Below are 15,103 nucleotides of genomic sequence, written 5' to 3'. Positions count from 1 at the left end.
AGACGAATCACTGGCCACATGACATAAAACGCTAAGGAATGTCTGGAATTTCTCTCTCCAAGGCCCTCTTCTTTTTTTTTCTCCTTTAACATTAGTTCTCTAACTCCTCCCCTTTCAGGGGATGGAGTCCGAGCCCTAAAAAGGAGCCAATCAGCATGTGGTTTATGATCAATGGGAAAAGAGAGGACAGGGAGTCACGGATGAGAAAAAGCAAGTAACTGTTGTCTAAAGATAAATTTATCCTCCTCATAAATCTTGGCTCTTTCCCATTCTCAATATTTTGGTGTGTCCCAGAGGAAATGCGCATGAGAAAGGGGAGATTAGTACAACGTAGCCTTGGGTAGCTTTGTCCTAGGCACAGAGGGTTTACAGACAAACGAAGTAAGCACTACCAGGAGAAGATGCATCAGGTAAGGAACTTAATTGGCTCACAAGTCAGAGCCAGCGACCATTAGTACATCGTCGCCCTACTTCCCACCAACTGAAACCCTCAGCATTACAACCCACAACATTTTTCAACAATGTCCCACATTATGGCATTGACATTAAATGATTAATGTTAAGGGGAGAACAGTTATATGGGGATAAAGATAAAATAGAAGATAAAAATTCAAGCACAGGATAAAGGGACTAAAGACAAAAACTGCTATAGGCATCATACAAACACTACGTTGCAGTATTAGACAATATAAGTGAATATCCACTATTAACGTGCCTAAAGTCAACCAATACCAATCTGTGAAACGTTTAGGCATGCGCCTGTCGGTCGTTGAGTATGTGCTGTACGGCTTTTCTTTATTGCTATCCTGAACAACAAGTGTATCGGTTGTTTCCAAATGTGCTTGTACACAATCTAAGTTTTTCAGGTGGAACCACAACCAGCTTATCTTTATTCCAAGTCTTGCCATCACTGGTATGCACCATACTAGGTTACACCTGAACAATCTGTGCAGGATCAGAGAATTTATATTCACCTTTGATAATCTGGTTTCTTAATTCTCACCCACTTAACCAGATTTCGCTCACCCACCTTCTTAGCAACACCTTGATCCTTTCTCTGAACTTCTTTACTCACAACAAACATATGTGATAATAGTGACGTATCAACCAAACATCTGTTCATCCACTTCCTGTTTAATATGGATCCTCGAAAAGCACAAATGTAGACATCCCTGTCGAAATATTAGGTGCAGTGCTGTATGCTCACAACATGTTTTCCCAACTGGTTTCCAAGCTAATAAGCAAATTGGAACTGGCCCTTTAACATGTGATTAAAGTGTTCCACTAAACCATTACATCTTGGGTGGTTTAGAGTCACCCTGGTATGTTTGATACCATTAGTATCCACGAACTTCTTCATTTCCATAGACACCAACTGGGTGCCATTGAGTATCACCAACTCATCAGGGTTCCCTTGCAATATGAACACCCTTTGAAGGAATTGAATTACTGATGCAGTTTTCACAGTGTTAGCAAAAATGGTTTCAGGCCACTTAAGCATACAGTCGATCAATATAATGACAAATTTGGAATATTCATCAAAACCTCTGATCGGACCCATTACGTCTAATGCTAACCTGGACCCATGTGCAGAAGGTTCTTCCACCGAGCTGACAAGAGATGGTAGAGTCACCTGAGTTTTATTGCTCGCTATACAGGGACTTACAAATCCCATAACTGCTTTGTCAACACCGGGCCACCAGAAATCCTCACGTACCCTATGCTTAACTGCACAAATTCCATCATGAGCCAACTCCAACACCTTCATCCTCATCGAAGGTACAACCAATTGTTCTAATGTATACAATAAGCCTTTGACACAAGTGAGTTCTGACACCACATGAAAACAGGACACAGCTTTGGATTCTACAAGTTTAGCATTGGGCCACTTTTGCGTCACCTATGTCAACTGTTTTTGAGTACAGCATCGTATTCCAATTTTGATCTCCACTCACCCTATTGGCGACATCAAACAAACATTTTCCTCATCCTCCTCAACTCACTTATCAACTAATTGCAAATGCATTCCAGAAAAAAAGTCAGCAACTACATTCTTTTTTTCCCTGGTAAATACTCAATCTGTAATTATATTCTTGTGGTCAATACTGTCATTTAGCAATCCTTTATGTGGCCTTAGCAGAATTCTTCGTATTGTACAAAGTAAGGGTTTATGATCAGTGCGGAGAAGAAATGCGTTACTTACATCTAACTGCAGTTATCCAGTCTGGTATCTTTGATAGATTCACATGCCTGAATCATTCCCCTTCGTCGGGATGGGAGTCCTCGGTACATAAATAAAGAAATGTCCCATTAGACATATAGAGTAATGGCCAAAGGCACCACATTAGTAACATCCATGTCGTTTTGTAAAAAGGACCAAACTCTAGAGAAGAGCCAATCAGCTATCACCTCCCTCTAGAACCCTCCTGGAAGGTGCTCCAGTCCCTCAGATTTTCGTAAGCACCATGCTAAGTAGGCATATTACTGAGTGAAATAGATTAACCCTTCCAGGGGAGGTGGGAGGGTTGCATGTGAATCTATGAAAGATACCAATACTGGATAACTGCAGTTACAGGTAAGTAACGCTTTTCTTATCCAGTATTGGGGTATCTTTCATAGATTCAGCTGCCTGAATCAGAGTAGTAAGCAATGATAAGCGCATTTCGGATGGTACAGCATATACAAATTCACCAGATAACATATCAAAGTGACACACAGAAAGTATCAAATTGTTAATCAAAGATACCATTAAGAAATACAATAGAGAAATGTGCGTACACAAGAAAGGATGGTGGGATGAAAAGAAGGCTCACCTCTATCGAAATAGATGACGAAGTACTGCTTGCCCCACTGCAGCATCCTTCATGAGTTCTGTATCCAAGCAGTAATGCTTGATGAATGTATGTGGCGTATTCCAAGTTGCCGCTCTGCAAATGTCTATGACTGGCACATCTGCGAAGAGCGCCATGGATGTAGACATCGCCCTAGTGGAATCGGCCCGGACTTTAGAATGAAGGGGTTGCCCCGCATGCTGGTGACAGAATGTAATAGCTGCAGAGGTCCAGCGAGAGATACTTTGTTTAGTGAGTAGAAGACCTTTTCTAGGTCGATTGTAAGCCACAAAGAGTTGGTTGGATTTGCGGAAGGTCTTTGTTTTGTCAATATGAAACTTTAGGCAGCGTTTAAGATCCAGAGAATGCAGAGTTCTCCCTGCCATAGTGCGAGGATTTGGAAAGAAACAATGTAAGATTATAGGCTCGTTGAGATGGAAGTCTGACAGGACCTTCAGCACAAACTTTGGATTTGTTCGTAATATCACCCTGTCTTGCTTGAATTGTAGGAAAGGGTCTTGAATTGAAAAAGCCTGGAGCTCACTTACTCGTCTCGTTAAGGGCGAAAAGGAGCGCAGTTTTCCAAGAGAGATACTTAAGATCAGCTCTGTGTATTGGCTCAAATGGATGTTTCGTGAGCTGAGCAAGAACTGCGTTGAGTTGCCAAGCGGGAGGTAAAGTCTTCACAGGAGGAAAAGTCCTGAACAGGCCTTTGAGAAACTGCTTGATCAACCTGCTAAACCAGAGAGAAGGGCCAGCAGAAGATCTTCTGTAGCAGGATATTGCCGCCAAGTGAACCCTGATGGAAGCATGAGCAAGACCTGAGTTCGCCAAATGGAGAAGGTAAGGCAATATTTGTACTGGAGAAGAAGAAAAAGGGTGTATTTTCTGTGACTTGTACCAAATGCAGAACCTTCTCCACTTTAAGGAGTATGTCTTGTTAGTACTGTCCGCTCAAGCCAGAGCCCGAAAAGCTCTACAATCCGGCGGACTGTCTAGATTCTGAAATTCTTTGAACTCAGGAGCCAAGCGGATAACCTGAGAGATGCTGGATCCAGATGATGGACTTGCTGGTGGTTCATTGTGAGGAGTGAAGGAAACGGTTTCAACCTGATTGGTGGGTCCAGGGAGAGAAGGTGAAGCTCTGTGAACCAATGCTGGCGTGCCCAAGCTGGGGCTATCAGAATGTGTGGAACTCTGGTAATCATTGGAAACGGTGGAAAAGCGTATGCAAAGACGTTGCACCATGCGATCGAAAATGCATTCCCTAGAGATCCCTTCTGGGGATGCCAGCTTGCGAAGTGTTCGGCATTTGGCGTTCTGCCTTGTAGCAAATAGATCTATGAGAGGGGTGCCCCATTGTGAGAACATTTTGGAGAGTCCACTGATCCAATTCCCACTCGTGACACGTTTCCTGTTGCCTGCTCAGAGAATCAGCCAGAACATTGTCCGTTCCTGGGACGTACTCTGCTTGAAGGGAAACATTGTGAAGGATCAACCAATTCCAGATTTTTTGCGACTCGTGAGAGAGTGTTAGCGAGCGAGTCCCTCCCGGTTTGTTTAGATAGTGCATCGTCGTGGTATTGTCCGTACACACAAGCACTCGAGAATTCCTGATTCTTGGTAGGAAAGCTTGTAGGGCGAGGAAGACCGCTCGTAGTTAGAGGAGATTTATATGAAATTTTTTCTCGAAGGGGGACCACTTCCCACTTATCTGCAGTTCTTGGAGGAAAGCTCCCCAACCTTCCAGTGACGCATCTGTTGTGATGATATGCGGCGAAGCTGGAAGCAAGAAAGGCAAGCCTTGAGAAAGGTTCTGAGGGCAAATCCAGCACCTCAGAGCCATGACCATTTGACGGGTCATTCGTATGACTTCGTCGAATGAACCTGTACATTGGACCCATTGAGCTGCGAGCGCCTCTTGAAGAGAGCGCAAGCGGAGGCGACAGTGTGGAAACAGTAGAATGCATGATGACATCATCCCGAGCAGGGACTTGAAAAGGCGAACAGTTAAAGACCTTTTGGAACTTATGAGAATAGCCAACGAAAGAAGTCCGTCCTTTCTTTCTTATGATGGAAACGCCTTCCTCTGGGTAGTGTCAAGAGTAGCGCCTAGGAAATGTATATGCTGGGAAGGTAGGAGGACCGACTTGTCACGTTTGAGTGTGAGACCCAAGCGATCGAAAAGCTGTAGACAGGCATTGGAAGACCTGGACGCACCTTCTAGCGATGGTGCCTTGATTAGCCATTCGTCCAGATATGTAAAAACCGGATGGTGTTGTTGCCGGAGATATGCAGCTACTGGAGATAGGCATTTTGTAAAAATGTGTGGTGCAGATTTGAGCTCGAACGGTAGGACACGGAATTGGAAGTGTCTGCCCGCTACTGCAAACCTCAAGAACTTCTTGTGATTCCGGTGAATAGGGATATGAAAATAAGCATCCTGAATATCCAGAGACACCATGTAGTCCTCCGCATTGAGAAGTTGTAGAACTTCCTGAATTGTCACCATACGAAACAACTGTTTTTTCAAGAATTTGTTGAGGGGTCTTAGGTCTAAAATTGGTCTCCAGTTTTTCTCCTTTTTCCGTATCAGGAAAAAAACAGGATTAAAATCCTTTCCCCCGTTGAGAAAGAGGAACTCTTTCTATAGCTCCATTCTAGAGCATAAGTGAAATTTCCCAGAGTAGAATACGTAGATTTTTGTGAAGCATAGGTCAGGGAGGGGTTCGGGGAGGAATTTGATTAAACTCCAGTTAATGACCGAATTGAACCAATTGCCGAACCCAACGGTCCGTTGTAACTTGTTTCCAATTCTTCAGGAAATGGGAAATTCTTCCTCCAACTGTTGAGGGCGGAGAAGAAATGGAAACTGGTTGAAGTGAAGGGTCATTGTCGCAGAGCAGCACGCCTTTCTGTTGACCCTTGCCACGAAAGGAGGATTTAGTATAGGACGATTGCTGCTGCTGACGCTGTTGGTACTGTGGCAGATATTGTTGACCAGAAAAGTAGGAAGACCGATTTTGGTAATCACCTCTAGAAGAGGACTGCCCTCTTCCTCTTGAGCCACGAAAGGACGGATTTTTGAATTGTATGGTATCCAAAGTCCTGGAAGTGTCGGTATCCTTTTTTATACCTTGGAGAGCTTCATCAATATGTGGCCCGAAAAGAAGCTGGACATCATAGGGCATATGCAAAATTTTCGTTTGTATTTCAGGTCGAAATGAAGTTGCTTTCAACCAACCCTGGCGTCGTAACACTGCTGCGCCAGCCAGTTGGCAAAACCCAGTAGATGCAATATCCATCGCGCAATCTATTATTTCCGATGTCAAGCGTTCACCTTCAAGCAAGATCTTTTTTGCTTCTTCTTTTGACTCTTCTGGCAAGGCTACCAGATACGAGCTAGGTCTGCCCATAATTGTCTGTTATAACGTCCTAACAGTGCCAAGGCATTGGACGCCTGTACTATTAACGCGGACATTGAAGAAAAACACTTTCTGATGTTATAAAATTTTCGGCCTTCCTTATCCAGAGGAGCGGTTAGCGGGGAAAAGGGATTTTTTGATTTTCTTTGAGCGGCCTGTGTTATTACAGTCTGGATTGGGATGTCCTGTCAAGCAAGCTGGAGCAGTATCTGGTATTTCTTATCCAGACGAGGCAAGATGGGGAGCACCGAGGAAGTGTTATGCATAATCTTCACCCCCTGACCCCATATTTATTCTATCATGGGTATAGATCTGACCGATTTCTTGAAAGGCTCCTTAAAATCATGCAAGAAGCAATCTTGTTGGTGTGAAGTCATAGGTATTTGAAAACATTGCCCCGCTCTCGCAACTATGTTATGAAATCCCCCGATGCCCTCAGGTGGCGAGTCAGCCTGCGCAGGCACTGGAGAAGCTGGACAGGGTATGACAGTCGTCCCATTCATCATGGGTAGACTGGGAATCATGTAGTTCCCCCTCTTCATGTGGATCTTCCTCCTCATCATCAGTAGAGGGAGGAGGCGGCGAAACGTAAGGCTCCGGCTGTAGATTCAATGGTGGAGGCCGTGGTCTTGGTGGTGGAGACACAGTTGGGGGTTGAGACTTAGGAGATGTAGGGAATCTCTGTTTATAGTCTGTAATGAGGAACTGGAGGTCTGAAACCAAGGATGCTGGTAGGCAAACCATAGGAGGAGGCGCGGCGGCTGGTATTCCTCCAGATAAGCTGTCTGATCCTCCTGATCTGAACTATCTTGGTACTTTATATGAAGTTCAGAGGGGCTTGTCGCTGTTTGAAACATACTGCCCTCGTCAGAATACTTCTCTTCCAGAAGGCATGCTGGAGGCAGTGGTTGGACCCTACTTGGAGAAGTCAGGGCCGGCGTCAACGTACGCTTCATGATTTTTAGATGTACGTATGTACTTTTTAAATTGGAATCCATAGTCGTCGACGAGCCCGTCGACGGTGAGACGTCGACAGGTTTCACTGCCGATGGAGCTACCGTCGACGGAGCCGTCGTCGACACCGCTGGCGTCGACGATTGAGATTTGGTCTACGGTGTTGTCGTCGTCGACGGAGCCTTTGTCGACAATGGAGTAGACGTCGACGGGACAGTCTTCGTCATCGAACCCGTCGACGACCCAGTCGTCGGCGATCGTAGCATCGACGGTTGCTTCGACGAGGTCTTCTTTATCATTATTGTTGACGACACAGACCTACCGGCTGTCGACGATGGAGTCGTCGTCGACGTGAATAATGAAGAAGCAGCAACAGAAATGAAGACAGTCGTCGACGACGAAGTCACACAAGGCCGTAGACGCAGATCTTCTCGTCGCTGAAGCCACCGTCGACTATGTCGTCATCGACGGAGTGGAAGAAGTCTTCTTAAAGGTGTGAACAACTTCTTGAGGGGACACCTTCGATGGTAGAGCCTTAGAATGTACCTCTGAAGACTTTTTTTGAGTCTTCTTTTGAGGAGGCTGCAAATAAGGGCCCTGGAGAAGCTACCCTTGGTCTTTTCTGAGAGGATTTGGAGGATATGGAAAAACCCTCACTCTCCTCAGAAGACTCCAGTTGGTCTTTATCTTTAAGCTCTGCAGCCAAATTAAGAGGCGTCCCTCCCGATCTTTGAGGGTCTTAGTAGAAAAGGTACAACATACCTTGCAGTCCTTTGAAGAGTGGTCTGGGTAAAGGCAGTAGAGACAATCTTTATGTTGATCATCCACATGAAGTCTCTTTTTACCACAGGAACCACAGGGCCTAAAAAGTCCTCTCTTAGGTGTCTCAGCCATGAAGAACCAAAGAACTTCAATCAGAAGATGTAAATATGAAACAAGAAAACACTGGAAATCCAGAAGAGAAGTATACTGAGCAGAGCTCAGAGGAGCACAACCTGCGGTAGAAAATCTGAGGGACTGGAGCTCCTTCCAGGAGGGTTCTAGAGGGTGGTGATAGCTGATTGGCTCTTCTCTAGAGTTTGGTCCTTTTTACAAAAGGACATGGATATGTTACTAATGTGGGGCCTTTGGCCTATTACTATATATGTCTAATGGGACATTACTTTATTTATGTACCGGGGACTCCCTCCCGACGACGGGGAATGATTCAGGCATGCGAATCTATGAAAGATACCCTAATACTGGATAACAAAAGCGACACATTTGAAAGTATTGTGCAGTCTACCATAAAGCCAATGGTTCCTCCTCAATGCTGGAGTAAGTGTGTTCTGCACCCTTAAGTGCTCTTGATACAAAAGCCACCACGTCCTCCCTACCATTTTTTCGGTGTTGCATCAATACAGATAGTAGAATCCTTAGTGTCAAACTATTTCAATAGTTTAGCAGAAATGATGTTCGACATATACCATCAAAAGCATTGACACTTTTCACTCTATACAAACGTAATACCTTTTTTAGCAGATGCCTTACCTTAATGGATCAGTCTTAGTGGCAAAATGAGGAACAACGTTTGAACAGAATTCTGCCAAACCCCAAAAAATCTCAGTTGGTCTCTGTTGGTGGGTGGCAGGGCTTTTCCTCAATAGCTCTCAATTTCATTTTGGGTCACCCTTACATGTAGATATAAGGTGCCCAAGATAATCTACTCACTCTTTTTCAAACTTGCATTTGTCATGTCTCAAAATTAAACCTCCATCTTGTACAATTTGCTATACCTTATTCAGTCTCGCATCATGTTGCTCCACACTGTTACCAAATACAAGAATATCATTGTAAAAGTTGCGAACACCTACACAAACTTTGAACATGTATTTCATTAGTCTTTGAAATACAGATGAGGCAGACACCAAGTCAAATGGCATGCTCTTAAAATGGAAGGCCACTTCAGGAGTTCCAAAGGAGTTTAAGTGTCTATATTCTTGACTTAAAACTACCTGATGGTAGGTGGCTGACATGTCAATTGCGGTAAAAAGGGAGGTACACTCAAAAGTGCTCAACAGCTCATTAATATTGGGGAGGGGCTCCCTATCAACCCATATACTTGGATTCAAATCAAGTAAATTCACAGATACACCCAATGAATTGTCACACTTGTGAGATTATACGATTGGAGCCAGCCATTCTGACCCTTCTATGGGTTCAATTGCTTCCATGCCACACAACATATCCAACTCCTTATGCAAGTCTTCCCTTAGAGATAATTACACCATGCACACCTTGTATGCAACAGGTGTGGATCCAGTTTTTAACACTATCTTGGTTGGAAACCTTTCAATTTTCCTAGATGTTCAGAAAATACAATGATAAATGTAATCACCCACTGGTTTTCAACCACAGTAGTCATACTTATTAACTTAGATTTGGAAATCACATACTTAGGAGGGTTAGGATCTATAATTGTAAACTGCTCTCCTTGATCATTCCATCCTAAAAGGTTAGACCCTTCTTTTACTATATATACAGCACATAGTGCTTGTTCCTTTAAATTGAAGCAAACCATCAAACTGACATCCAATCTTAATCTTTTTTCCTATGTACACATACATTATATATTGTAAATATTTGAATCTTCAGGACCAATCAACACGAAAGGTGATCCCGAATCGGCCATTAAAGTGTACACCAACACCATTAATAGTGGCACTGCAATACAGGGTTTACTTCTAAATGGTTTCAGCAGAGCAACACTATCCTCATCGCCCATATCTCCTGTGGAACCAGTCGACTCATCTATCCGAGTAGTACTAGGTGTTCCATCATTCACTTCAGTAGTTAATATTACATTACTACACGCCTCACTTCCATGCTCCAGATTACATTCTTCCAACTGAGACATAGTCGATCTGCATATGGACATCTACTCTTGCAAAATATCCCTTGCGATCACATTTGAAACACAAAGTATGGCGGGGCAATCAGGATCTGCTTCTCTGGAGCCAGGGACTCCCCTAAAAACTGAATTTAGGGGTTAGGGAAGTGTAGGGTAGTTGCCAATGGGATACTAATCATTGGGGTCACTTCACTCCCTATATGACCACTTCCTAGGGAAGTGGGCAAAACCATGTCCCAGAATTCCTAAGCAGAGGATCACTAAAATGGCTACTTTTGAAAAATTGTCCACCTCTGTGTAACCCCAACTTAGGGCTGGTACTAACCTGAAGGTGGCACATCCTGGGGGATCTGGGTATAAAGTGAGGCTACATCTAATGTGGCCATCACCTGCCTCTCGTCATTAAATGGTAATCCTTCTATCTTCGTGATAAAATCAGTGGTGTCCCTGAGGTACGACTTGACCTCTGATAGAAAGGATTTCAGAAAAAAATCAATGTACTTTGAGATAGGCTCTAAGACGGAATCACGCCCTGAAACGATTGGTCTACCGGGAGGTGCCTGCTCGTTTTTATGAATTTTGGGCAAAAAATAATGGACTGGTGTCCTCGGCAATTTCTTGTTCAAATATTCAAATTCTTTTGGGCCTAGAGTTGATATTGTTCTTTCTCTGATCAACTAAAAAATATACTAATAATATTAAAATAAAATGACATAAAAATATGTCAGGATAACTAATTGATGTTTGGTTTTCTTTTACAATTGAATAAATGGTAAAAATAAGCATAGAGGCATAGGTAAAATTCCCCCTTTTTTCGCAAATATAGAGGCCCAACCTACCCTCTCTCCCATAGGGCCCAAACCCCCTCTTTTCCAAAAATTAACATATTTGGCACCCTGCCTTAGGGGCTGTCAGACCTGCTGTAGGTGTGATTTACAAATATCAAAGGCAGTTCTAGGGGACATCGCACACAAGGATGTGTGATGTGCTCTCACTTGTCTGCACCAAGACACGTGGCCTGCAACTGCAACGTCAGCTTTGAATGTGCTTGCTGAGGGGTCACCTAGGGTGGCACAATTTGTGCTGCAGCCTTTAGGGACCCTCTTTAGTACCTCAGGCCCGATACTATGCCTTTGTACAGCTAATTCAACTACCAAGCTCCCTGGTTGATGTAATTGTAGGAAAAATAACCTTTACTGAGGTGTCCATGAATCACTTAAAAAATGCCAAAAGCTAAGGGCTGTGGAAATTACGGATTCCCATCTGAGTTTGACTAAATATTTGCTAAGAAGTTGCTACATTTCTTAATGGATCTACTTAATTATATAAAAGAGGGTGGGGAGGTTCCATCCACTTTCAAGGAATCTACTATTGTGAGCTTTCTCAAACAAGATAAAAACCCAATAAATGTGAATTCCTGCCGACCACTCCGCCTCCTTAACGCCAACTTTAAACTTCTGATGAAAGTTTGGGCTACTCGGATCATGCCCGCAGCCCAGCTCTTAATACATAAGGATCAGAGTGGGTTTGTCGCCAATTATCTTATGGCAGCAAATACCCATTTTATAACACAGGCGATAGATTATTGCTCGTCCAAACAAATGAGTGCGGTGATAATGATGATCGTTGCTGAAAAGGTGTTCGATCTGGTTTATTGGGAGACCCTGTTTTTTAGCTTAAGTGAATTTGGGTTCCTCCCACAATTGACCTTGATTGACCAGACTTAACTTCCAGGAAGGAATGCAAGACGTCGCAGCCGAGATGAGCAACAGCTGCCTAAAGCTCAACTCGGAGAAGACTGAAGTCCTCGTCCTTGGAACCACCCCATCGGCATGGAACACTTGGTGGCCCACCGCCCTCGGCAGCCCCCGATCCCCACAGACCACGCCAGAAACCTCAGCATCATACTCAACTCCTCCCTTTCCATGAACAGAGGTCAACGCCGTTGCCTCATGCTGTTTCAACACCCTCTTTAAGACTTTCAAATTGATTCCCCCCACCCCGAATCAAGGGAGACAGTCACCCACGCACTCATCACCAGCAGGTTGGACTACGGAAACGCCCTCTACGCCGGTATAAACAAGTCTCTAGTCCGCAAGCTCCAGATGATACAGAAAACCGCTGCCAGACTTATCCTCGGTATCCCTCGACACAAGCACATCAGCCAACACCTATGGAAGCTCCACTGGCTCCCCATCGAGAAGAGTCACCTTCAAGATACTCACCCACGCCCACAAATGCCTACACAACACTGGACCCCAATAAGTCAACGATGGAATCGCCCTACCCGTACCAAGAAGAAACCTCCAATCCGCCAACCTCGTCCTTGCCGAAAGCCTACGCATCCACAGAGCCCAAGCGGGGGAAGATCCTTCTCCTACATCGTGGCCAAGACCGGGAACAAGCTCCCGATCGACTTCAGACGTGCCCCCTCCCTGAACACCTTCAGGAAGACTCAAGACCAGGCTCTTCGGCTGAATGGAACTGCAGACCCCTTGAGATCCTCAAAAGGTGAGTAACACGCTTACAATTCCCCTGTTGATTGATGCTTGGGAATTAATACCGTGGTGCGCAGGCCAACGTTATTGTTAACTCTAGAATGGCCGACAGTATCAATTAAGAGAGGCATAAGCCAGGGGTGCCCTTTGCCGCCAATACTATTTACATTATTTAGAGAGCCTCTGGTAGTGAAGTTACGTAGCGAGGCATTAGCGCACCAGCTGAGGGGATGTCCAGGCTGAAGCCATTTGCAGATGGCGATATCCTTTATTTAAAACCAGATACAGAAAATGTACAGGGGGCTCTCGGTGCGATTGAAGAATTCACAAGTATTAGCAGGTACAGGATAACTCAAAGAAAAACTCAATTATTGCTTTTAATGCATCAGCTGCAGATCTTCCAATTTCCTTACAGTCACATGGAAGATCGCAATATCCCATACGATATCTAGAGATATGTTATTAATATTGTTACTCAGCTGTTTCAGTTAAATTATGTGGTAAAGCTGAGGAATATTAGAGAGTTACTTGAAAGGTGGTCTCATCTCCCTCTAACAATTAGGAGGGTCGCCCTTATAAAAATGTCTGTCCTACTATTGCTTTTATTTCTCCTCCAATTTATCAGTGTAAGTAAGCACTTTTTTCTAAGCTTTCGACAGAATGCGAGACAAGGAACCCACCAGGTTTGCTATATGCTTGTGAACAGCAAGCTTATGGGGGGGTAGGAACTTGCATAGGCTGCTTTGTAATCATTCTATTAAAGACCAAACCAATAGCTTTCTGTGTAAAGGTTTTGAAAAAACACAATGTATGACTGGCAGGCTATTTCAGAGATAGGACATAAGCAGGGCCACTGGAATTATGCAATTGTGTGGCAATTTTCGCATAATTCTAGGTTTGGCACATATTCCATCATCTACTGCATAATCTGCAGATTTTAACAACAAAAAATTGTTTCTGGCTCAACCGGTTCAAAAGCTACTAGAAATGCAGCAACACATGTTGCCATGCAGTGGAAGGCCCTTTGTAAAGGTGGACTGGTCACCTTTCTGTTGCGTATTGCTACATTTGGATGTTAAACTAGCACTTAAGAGGTACAACTAATGCCCAGACAATGTTAAGTTTAAAATTGACAAAATAATGAAGTAACACTATCACAAAATGTGCTGCATAATTTGCCTTTTCCTGCTGCATAATTCCAGTGGCCCGGTTCATAAGTCTTCGAGAGAGGCAAATTTTAATGGAGTCTTTTTTTATCCCGTTAGATTGTGTATTATACTCCAGCGACCCTCATAAAATATATCCGACTCGCTCTGATCAGTGCTTTTGTTGCCAACATGAAGGTGTAGGGGTTTGGCTTCACATGTCTTATACGTTTAAGATTATCCATATTTAAGGAGGGGCTCTTTGCTCTTATCAGCCAGGCGCTACATTCTAGGACGTTCCAGAAGCAAGCCCAGTATTGTTCGGGGTCTCCAAGGAAAACCAGTGATTGAATAAAGGGGGAAGGTTTTTTTTTTTTTAAATCTCAATCGCATCAACGATTGCTCATTCCCTAATTCTCCAAAATTGGAGAACTAGTTGGATTCCAACTATCCTGGGCTGGAAGGAAAAAATGGTAAGAACCAAGAAGAAGTTTGAAGAGGCATATGCAAAGTGTGTGAGGGGTTTGAGAAGGTTTATTGCCATATGGCACCATCTGGAGGTTATGGAAGTTTGACCAGGGGCATAGATATTTAACAGAGTATTCTGTTCTATCCATGCAACATTCAGGATTGAATTATTAAGCGGAGTTCCAACATATTTGATCTATTTAAATTTCTTCCTGGGTAAAAATTGTGAATGCTGCTAGAGGGCTCAATTTCTGTGCACTTTAAACTTTTTTATATACATTTTGCACTTAAGCCACTATATGTAACGGTTATATGTGACTGTATACCTTTTTACTTGCCCATTATTGGTATTTATTTTTTTAAGGCATAACTGCAGTTAGTATTTTTTGATGCAAAATTAATGTATGAATTAAAAGCATCAAAGCTGTTAATCAGTTTCTCGAAATGGGCACTTTGCCCCTAGCCACTTTATAGCTGTCTATTGTAATTTGTCCATATTCTGTATGATCGCCTTATCTATTTTCGCTATTTATCCATTTCTGCTCAAAATAATAAACAAATTTAAAAAATACCTGTTCTTACTAAATATGGATTGTCAGTATATGGGTATAACCGTAATTACTTGTTCAATAGTCATTTTCATTACTGATGGAGTGAAAACATACAGACTAGTTTTGTGGAAGTTTTGCTGTGAATTTAGGCTCCACAGGGAAATAGCTAATATGGTATTAGAGTGAAGGCTAGAATGCAACATAAATGGTGTCAAAGAATTTAGGGCCAGATGCATCAAAGTGTTTTGCCCATTCTGTGTCAATGGAAAAATATGTTCATGCATATGGCCCTCAGATATAATAGAATAAAGATTTTTAAAGCTCTGTACTAAGAACCTGGA

The 15,103-nt window shown here is 43.3% G+C and overlaps 1 protein-coding gene across 1 annotated transcript in view; it reads right to left on the bottom strand.

Moving 5' to 3' along the window:
* The window catches only part of TXLNG (taxilin gamma), a 256,979-nt gene that overhangs the window by 11,784 nt on the left and 230,092 nt on the right, over window positions 1-15,103 (bottom strand). The gene's annotated exons all lie outside the window — the stretch shown is intronic.

Source organism: Lissotriton helveticus, chromosome 8 (assembly GCF_964261635.1).
Source record: "Lissotriton helveticus chromosome 8, aLisHel1.1, whole genome shotgun sequence".
NCBI classification, from domain to species: domain Eukaryota; kingdom Metazoa; phylum Chordata; class Amphibia; order Caudata; family Salamandridae; genus Lissotriton; species Lissotriton helveticus.
This window is presented reverse-complemented; position numbering and strand designations above follow the sequence as displayed.